Below are 10,051 nucleotides of genomic sequence, written 5' to 3'. Positions count from 1 at the left end.
GTCACTTCAGGCCTGCCTCAGTCAGGTCTACTCTCGTAAACCCTTTCTCATCTTCTTCTCTTCAGGTTAAAACCACATTGGACGTCTCTGATACGGTCTTTTTTCTTTATGGTAACTTTCATTTTACTAGCTGTCTGTGTGGTGTTAGTACAAGAAGATTCTTCTGGGAGATAGACGCACCTGGTAAGTGAAGAAATTTCCTGCTGAGCATTCATGTCAGAGAAGGGGAAATGTGAGGAGAGGGCAAATTGTCAAGGTGGAACTGAGACATGGCAGAAAGCAAAAGGAACAAGGTATTGGAGTAAGAAGGAAACACAAGACATAGAGGCAGTGTGGGCGATGATTCGATGTGGCAGACGGGCGACACTCCTAACAGCTGCAAGCCTGACAAACGGGGCTGAGCGTCAGACACAGCAAAAGGCAGGATAGGGTGGCTTGCATGTGGAGTCCAGTTGCCTGACACAGCTTTGCTTCTTCTCTCCAGAAAATGGGATCATAACAGGGAAGGCTCAAGTTGTGTCAGAGGAGAATATATGCCCTCCTGGTGTGATTATCTCCACCCCTGTTTATGAAATTGTTATCACACGTGATGTCATTATAACACTCTGATCTGGAAAGTCTTCCATTTCTGAGTTTGTGGGCATCTGTGTAGACTGGAAAATAAACTTCCTACTGACTTCTCACTGTCCTATCTGTGTTCTTTCCCCCAAAACTCAGTACTGTGTCTGCTCAGACATCCCCAGTCCTAAGGAACCAGTATTTTTAAGAAAACTTCTCAGATATGATACATGAGTATCCACTCCCTAGCCAATGATGAGAAAAAGAAGATAGGAACTATTCTTACCATTTAACTCAGGAGAGGAAATGTCCAGAGAGAGAGAATTGTCCCTAGTGATACAAATTAAGGACAGAACTGACCAACGGTTCTAAGTTTCCCTTCTATTTCAGTCCAGGCGCATCCAGCTGTCTCTCCCAGTTATCTGAAAGTTCAATGAATCTGAAGCCCTAAATTATTACATCTTGCTCCTCTTCAGCTGGTAGCAAGGAAAAGACTCACGAGTTCACATGAGCTGGGTTCCTACGCAGATGTACCATCTCTGTGCCCAAGTTCTTTCATCACTTGGCAAAACTCAGAAATCAAGGAGCTACCTACTATAAGCGGGAATTGAAGGGTTATGGGGAACCATTCAGAGCTCCAAGTGGGAGTGTGTAACAGGTGCAGCCATCTGGAGAACTACTAGTACTTAAGTTATTTATGTACATACCTTCTGACCCAGCACTTCCATAACAAGAAGTGACAGTAAAGAAAGACCATTATTGATTTATGGGCTTCTAGGCCAATCTATTTTTGCTATCATAGAAAAAGAACCACTGAAGAGCCATTGTTTCAGACTATATGCCGCATCTTGAAGGACATCACCATATCCCCTGAAGAGTGTGACTCCCGAGTAATTTCCTTGCTGCTTATGTATGAGCTTTGTGTAGCATACCATAGGGTCAAGAGTTTCCTGATAATGAAAGTAATGAAAAATCAATATATATCTTGATCATGTGCCTGTAGTGGAAACTCTTTCATTTAAAAGAAGAAAGATTCCATTGATCTAAGGAGATGTTAGATGGGTCTAGTAATCAGATACTCTGTGAACCCTGAGAAAGTCATGCTGGCTAAGACACAGCAGGCAGGGAAGATCCATACCTAGAACATGAATCAATGTCAGTAGAGACAAAATACTGCCCTGTCAGGAATCAAAAGGATCCTGTGTAATCATTATCCTCTCGAATGGTCTCCTTGAGAAATGGTACATTATTGAGGTCACAGAACTAGTCTTTGTTATTGAAAGGCCAGCAGCTGCAACATCTAAGTTATTTATGGGAAGAAGTGCATTTTGGGGGGTATTTTAGCATATAATTTATTTATTGATGTATAGTTGATTTACAATATCATGTAAGGTTCAGGTGTATAGCACAACAATTCAGTTATATATATATATATATATATAAAATTTTTTTTCAGATTCTTTTACCTCACAGGTTATCACCTAATATTGAGTACAGTTCCCTGTGTGATTTTAGCATATACTTTAACATCTTGGGGCATAAGTCAAGTCAACTGCAGTGATAGAAGTGTCTATTTCGTATCAGCCACCACCATTTTAGCCATTACATAAGGACTTGGGTGGCAAAGGGCAGGAGCTGCTGACACCCATAGAACCACTCATCCCACCCTCTAATTGTTCAATGCCTCCTCTGTGTTACATACTTTCTTATAAGCACTTCCATGAGACACCAAGAACCAAACATTCTGTTCAAATGTATCAGTTCTTTCAGATGGCTCTTCTCCAGAACTTCTGTATTGAATACGCCAACCTTGTTCCCCTGAGGCTCCAGACCAACAAGCCAAGAAATATGCCACTCCCCAGGAGTCCATGTATATCTTTACCTCAAGACACTTTTCCAACCTCACAGAACTGATGACCAGGTATATTGCTTGCAGCTCTGCCCTTTAAGATTATTTCCCCCCACCTGTGTTTTTCTATTGCATACCCAAGTTAAGTTTTAGTTTGGCAATCACCCAACTTTAGTTCACAAAAACATATTGAGCCAACAAATCTGTGAGTCACACGGGGTTGATTTCCTCCAAAATCTGAACAAAGGACCTCCCCAACCCATGAGGCTGTAGGCACAATCTGAAGACAAGAAAGTGCAGGCTGGTATCAGTGCAGCTGGCATCAGTGCAGAGTAGGTGACATAGGGTATGAACCATGTTTTTCTGTACCACAGGCCCTTTGGACCAAGTTGTGTTCATACTTAACTGTGGTGTTTCCATTGTGTGAAGACTGCGGCTATATCCACTCAAATACATTATTTCTGGGTCTACTAATGCCTATGTCATAACGGGGAATTCTGGTCTCTTGATGTTTCATTGTCAGAAATTGCATCTATTTAGTGTCCAAAAGAACCTTTAAAAAAAATTAGTTTTCTGCTGCAGAGAGAACAGACTTACTCCAGAATCCTGTTGGTCTAGACTGCAACTCTCGGCCTGAGGCTAACCAGAGAGTACAGTCAGCAATCTTAATCTACCCTAGATCTCTGCAGCACCATGGGTTCTGCCAAGTGACAGAGCCAAAATAAAGGATTCAGGTTAGCTCAGATTGCCATAACAAAATAAGATAGACTGAGTGGCTTAAACAACAGACATCTATTTTCTCACCGTTCTGGAAGCTAGAAGTCTGAGATCAAGATGCCACCACAACGAGGTTCTAGGGAGGGCTCTCTTCCTTGCTTACATGCAGCGACCTACTCACTGTGTCCTCATACGGGGTAAAGAGAGCAATGCGTCTCTTCCTCAGCTTATAATGGCACCTCTTCTGAGTTCTACCATAATGACCCCATTTAACCAGAATCACCTCGTAAAAGGCCCCAAGACAGTCACTTAAGGGGAAGGGAAGGAGGGCATCAACATATTAATTTGCAAGGAACACAATTCAGTCATAGCAAGACTGTTCATGCTAAAGTTTGAACCTGCTATAGAACCCCTTTTTTTCCTCTGGATACCACTCAAAACTGGCTTCCTTTGGAGTCACCCAATGATGTCACTTTATCATTTCCAGTTTAGTAAACTCTGCCTGCAAAGTCAAAGGGCTTCCAAGAAGGTTGCCATGTTTTCGGTGGTAAGTTGTTCAAGATTCAATAAATCTCCACTTGGAAAACATATTGCAACAAGCCCTAGATCACTAAACATCTAAAAACTGATGTGGCATCCCCCTAAGTTTTTGTATTTTTAAGAATAGTTTGTATTTCAAACTATACCTAAAAATTGAAGAGGAAGAAATACTTCCAAATCATTCTGTGAAACCAGCATTTGTTGTTGTCCAGTAGCTCAATCAGGTCCAACTCTTTGTGACCCCATAAACTGCAGCATGCCAGGCTTCCCTGTCCTTCAGTATCTCCCAGAGTTTAAACAACTCCATTCATGTCCATTATGTCAGTGACGCCATCCAACCATTTCATATTGTGTTATCCCATTCTCCTGCCCTCAATCTTCCCCCAAATCAGAGTCTTTTCCAATGAGCTGACTCTTCACATCAGGTGGCCAAAGTATGGGAGCTTCAGCTTCAGTATCAGTGTTTCCAGTGAAAATTCAGGGTTGATTTCCTCTAGGATTGACTAGTTTGAACTCCTTGCTGTCCAAGAGACTCAAGAGTTTTCTCCAGCATCACAGTTCAAAAACATCAATTTTTTGCCACTCAACCTTCTTTATAGTCCAACTCTCACATCCATACATGACTACTGGAAAAACCATAGCTTTGACTATAGGGACCCTTGTCGGCAAAGTGATCTTTATTTTTTAATATGCTGTCTAGGTTTGTTGTAGCTTTCCTTCCAAGGAGCAAGCATCTTTTCATTTCGAGGCTGCCGTCCACAGTGAATTTGGAGCCCAAGAAAATAAAATCTGTCACTGCTTCCACTTTTTCCTCACCTATTTGCCATGATACAATGGGACCAGATGCCATGATCTTAGTTTTCTGACTGTTGAGTTTTAATCCAACTTTTTCATTCTTCTCTTTACCATCATCAAGAAGCTCCTTAGTTCCTCTTCACTGTCAGTCATTAGAGTGGTATCTTCTGCATATCTGAGGCTATTGATATTTTCTCCAGTAATCTTGATTCCAACTTGTGATTCATCCAGCCCAGCATTTTGCAAATAAGTTAAATAAGCAAGGTGACAATATACAGCCTTGACATACTCCTTTCCCAATTTTGAATCAGCCTGTTGTTCCATGTCCAGTTCTAACTGTTGCTTCTTGTCCTGCATACAGGTTTCTAAAGAGACAAAACACCCAAGAATAAACTTAACCAAGGAGGTAAAAAGAGAGGTACTCTGAAAATTATGAGATATTGACCAAAGTCATTTAAGATTACACAAATAAAAAAATGTACTGTGTTTACAGATTGAAAGAATTACTGTTCTTAATATGTTTTTACTTCTCAAAGTAATCTACAGATTAAATGCAATCTCTATCAATATACCAAGGCATTTTTCTGCAGAACTAGGAAAAATATGCATAAAATGTGTATAGAACCACAAAAGACCCCAAAGAGACAAAACCTTCTTGAGAAAGAGGAACAAAACTGAAGGCATCATGTTCCCTGATTTCAAACTATTACAAAGCTATAAGAATCAAAACACTGTGATACTATTAAAAAGCAGATACATAGATCCAAAAATAAACCCACACTTCTATAGTCAATATATCTATACTGAGAAGGCAAAATTATAAAATGATGTAGAGAGCTACTTCAATAAATAGCCTGGGAAAACTGGACAGCTACTTCAAAAGAATCAAACTAGAACATTTTCTTATGTCATATACAAAATAAACTCAGAATGGATTGAGGACCTAACAAAAGACCGGAAGCCATAAACCTCTGGAAGAAAACATAAGCAGTATTCTTTTTGACATTGGTCTTAGCAATATCGTTTTGGATCCGTTTCCTCGGGCAAGGGAAACTAGAGCAAAATAAACAAATAGGACTCCATGAAACTAAAATCCTTTTGCACACAAAGGAAACCAACAGCAAAATGAAAAGGCAAACTGAACTACTGAATGAAAGAAGGTATTTCCAAATAATACATGCAAGAGGGGTGGATTTCTTAAGTATATAATGGACTCCTATAACGCAACATGAAAAAATATCTGTATAGACATTTCTCCAAAGAAGACAAAGAGATTGCTAAGAGACACATGAAAAGATGCTCAACATCACTAATTATCCGAGAAACACCAATTGAAATCACAATGAGATATCATTTCACATCTGTCAGAATGGCTGTCCTCAAAAAGACAACAAATAATAGTATTACCAAGGATATGGAAGAAAAGTAACACCCATGCACTGTTGGTGGAAATGTAGATCACTGCAACCACTATGTGAAACAGTATGGAGTTTCCTCAAAGCACTAAATATCAAGCTATCATATGATTCAGCACACTCAGTGCTAGGTATTTACCCAGAGAAAGCAAAAACACCAATTTGTAAGGATGCATGCAACCCTATGTTCTTTGTAGCAATTATTTTCAATAGCCAAGATATGGAAGCAACCTTAATGTCCATCAATAGATGAATGTAAAATGATGTGCTCTATATAAACAATGGAACCACTCAAACATAAAAGAGGATGAAATCTTGCAATTTGCAACAACATGAATAGACTCGGAGGGTGGTATACTGAGTGAAATAAATCAGAAAGGGAAATACGGCATGCTCTCACTTATCTGTGGCATCTAAAAAGCAAGGAAAACAAAACTAAACAAAAACAGACTTACAGACACAGAAAGCAAATTGATGGTTTCCAGAGGCGAGGAAGGTGGGGCTTTGGCAGAATAAGTGAAATGGATTAAACGTACAAACTTCAGTTACAAAATAAATAAGTCACAGGAATGTAATGTGTTGCATAGGAACTATAATCAATCATACAGTAATAATTTTATATGGAGACAAATGGTTACCAGACTTATTGTGGTCATCATTTTGTAATGTGTAATACTCGGCTGTTGAATCCTTATGCTGTACACATGAAACTACTACAATATTGTACTCAACTGGACTTCAACTTTTAAAAATTAAAAATAAAAAGGCTAAACTGAAAGAAATAGAGAGTAGAGATATGGGTATCAGGGGCTGGGTGGCAGGGGAGGAAGGATTGGGGAGATGAGGGTCAAAGTGTATAAACTTTCAAACGTAAGATGCAGAAGTTCTGAAGATCTGTATTAGTACAGCAAATATAGTTAATGAGATTGAATTATATACCTAAAAATTGCTAAACATTGGATCTTAAATGTTCTCACCACAAAAAATAAAAGGTAATTATGTGACTTGATGGAACTGATAGCTAACTCTATGGTGATAATCATTTTACAATCACATATATGTATAAAATCAGTACATTGTATACCTTAAATTTACACAATGTTTTGTCAGTTATATCTCATTAACACTGGGCTTCTCTGGTAGCTCAGCGGGTAAAGGATCCACCTGTAATGCAGGAGACCAGGGTTCAATCCCTGGGTTGGGAAGATCCCTGAAGAAGGGAACAGCTATCCACTCCAGTATTCTGGTCTGGAGAATTTCACAGACTGTATAGTCCATGGGGTTGCAAAGAGTTGGACACAACTGAGCAACGTTCACTTTCTCATTAACACTAGAAAAATATTTTAAAATAAATAAAACCTTTTAAACCAGCTGCTGGACTTTTCTCATGGTATGGTGGATAATAATCCACTTGCCAATGCAGGGGACACAGGTTTGATCCCTGTTTCAGGAATATGTCACGTGGCGTGGAGTAACTAAGCCTGTGTGCCCCAACCAGACTCTGCGAGCCACAACTACCAAACCCGCACGCTACAACTACTGAAGCTTGTGTGCTCTGTGACCTTGAGCAACAACTGCTGAGCCCCTGTGCTTCAACTACTGAAGCCCTTGCACATAGAGCCTGTGCTTCACAAGAGAAGACACCACAGTGAGAATCCCGAGCACCACAGTGAGAGTCCCACCACAATGAGAATCCCGAGCACCACTAATACAGAGTAGACCTCGCTCACTGCAACAAGAGAAAGCCACTGCAAAGCAACAAAAATTCAGCACAGCCAAAAGTTTAAAAATATAAGTTTAAAAAAAAAAATAAATAATGATGAAAACCACTCATGCATTATGTATTCATTCACTCAATAAATATTTATCAAGTACCCTATGTGCCATTACTTATTTTAAGTCTGTGGTTTACAGAAGAAATGGAGAAGTAAATGGCAACCCCCTCCAGTATTCTTGCCTGGAGAATCCCACACACAGAGGAGCCTTCTGGGCTACAGTCCATGGGGTTGCAAGGGTTGGACACAACTTAGCAACTAAACAACCACCACTACCACCTTACAGAAGTGAATCCAGAATTTTTCATCCTGATTTTATAAAGCTTATATTTTCAGGGGAGATAGACAAAACAAGTGAATACTGTTTATCCTAAAGGAATCCTAAAGGAAATCAATCCTGAATATTGATCGGAAAGACTGATACTGAAGCTGAAGCTCCAATAATTTGGCCACCTGATGCGAAGAGTCAACTCATTAGAAAAGGCCCTGATGCTGGGAAAGACTGAAGGCAGGAGGAGAAGGGACGACAGAGGATGAGATGGTTGAATGACATCACCGACTTGATGGACACGAGTTTGAGCAAGCTCCAGGAGTTGGTGATGGACAGGGAAGCCTGGCATGCTGCAGTCCATGGGGCTGCAAAGAGTCAGACACAACCAGGCATCTGAAGTGACTGAACTATTTTTTAATGTATTCAACTTCATTGATGGGAAAACTGAGATGACAGAAGGCAAATTAATTTGGACATGGCCACTATGTAGCAGGCTGGGATTTGCCCCATGCAGGCAACCTGACACAAGAGACTATGCTCCTGGCTTCTACACACACATGTATTTATACACACAGGCAATCTTATCTGGGCCCCTGAAATCTCCATCGAATAGCATTACAAAATCACAAATTTTAGCTCCTGTGCTATTTCTGAACACACTTTTATTTCCTTTGTCCTCAAAGCAGCTAGATACATGATTTCCTGGAGTAGCACTCTCCAATTAAAATGAGGGGGAGGGATTCTCTGGCAGTCCATGGTTAGGACTTGGTGCCATCACTGCTGAGGTCCTGAGTTCGATCCCTTGTTGAAGAACTAAGATCCCACAAGCCCTAGAGAGAGGCCAAAAAAAAAAAAAAAAGAGAGAGAGAAAGAGAAGGAAATATATTTTAAACTACATGCATAATGCTGAACTTTCTGTTAGTGACATTTAAAAAACAACAGGTGAAGTTAACTCGATAATATATTTGATTTAGAAAGGCAAAATGATAGGATACTGAAAGATAAACTCCCCAGGTCAGTAAATGCCCCATATGCTACTGGAGATCAGTGGAGAAATAACTCCAGAAAGAATGAAGGGACGGAGCTAAAGCAAGAACAATACCCAGTTGTGGATGTGACTGATGATAGAAGCAAGGTCCGATGCTGTAAAGAGCAATATTGCATAGGAACCTGGAATGTTAGGTCCATGAATCAAGGCAAATTGGAAGTGGTCAAGCAGATGGCAAGAGTGAACATCGACATTCTAGGAATCAGTGAACTAGAATGGACTGGAAAGGGTGAATTTAACTCAGATGACCATTATATTTACTACTGCAGGCAGGAATCCCTTAGAAGAAATGGAGTACCCATCATGGTCAACAAAAGAGTCCCAAATGCAGTACTTGGATGCAATCTCAAAAACAACAGAATGATCTCTGTTTGTTTCCAAGGCAAACCATTCAATATCACAGTAATCCAAGTCTATTCCCCAACTAGTAACTCTGAAGAAGCTGAAGTTGAATGGTTATATGAAGACCTACAAGATCTTTTAGAACTAACACCCACAACAGATGTCCTTTTCATTATAGGGGACTGGAATGCAAAAGTAGGAAGTCAAGAAACACCTGGGGTAACAGGCAAATTATTGCCAAATTCAGACTTAAATTGAAAAAAGTAGGGAAAACCACTAGACCATTCAGGTATGACCTAAATCAAATTCCTTATGATTATACAGTGGAAGTGACAAATAGATTTAAGGGACTAGATCTGATAGAGTGCCTGATGAACTATGGATGGAGGTTCATGACATTGTACAGTCACATCCACAACTGGGTATTGTCAAGAAACACCTGGGGTAACAGGCAAATTTGGAATACGGAATGAAGCAGGGCAAAGGCTAATAGAGTTCTGCCAAGAGAATGCACTGGTCATAGCAAACACCCTCTTCCAACAACACAAGAGAAGACTCTACACATGGACATCACCAGATGGTCAACACTGAAACCAGATTGATTATATTCTTTGGAGCCACAGATGGAGAAGCTGTATATAGTCAGCAAAAACAAGACCGGGAGCTGACTGTGGCTCAGATCATGAACTCCTTATTGCCAAATTCAGATTTAAATTGAAGAAAGCAGGGAAAACCACTAGA

This window comes from Bison bison, unplaced genomic scaffold (genome assembly GCF_000754665.1).
Source record: "Bison bison bison isolate TAMUID 2011002044 unplaced genomic scaffold, Bison_UMD1.0 scf7180017863868, whole genome shotgun sequence".
Classification (NCBI taxonomy): domain Eukaryota; kingdom Metazoa; phylum Chordata; class Mammalia; order Artiodactyla; family Bovidae; genus Bison; species Bison bison.
The sequence above is the reverse complement of the archived record's forward strand: the minus strand, read 5'-3'. Positions refer to the sequence as shown.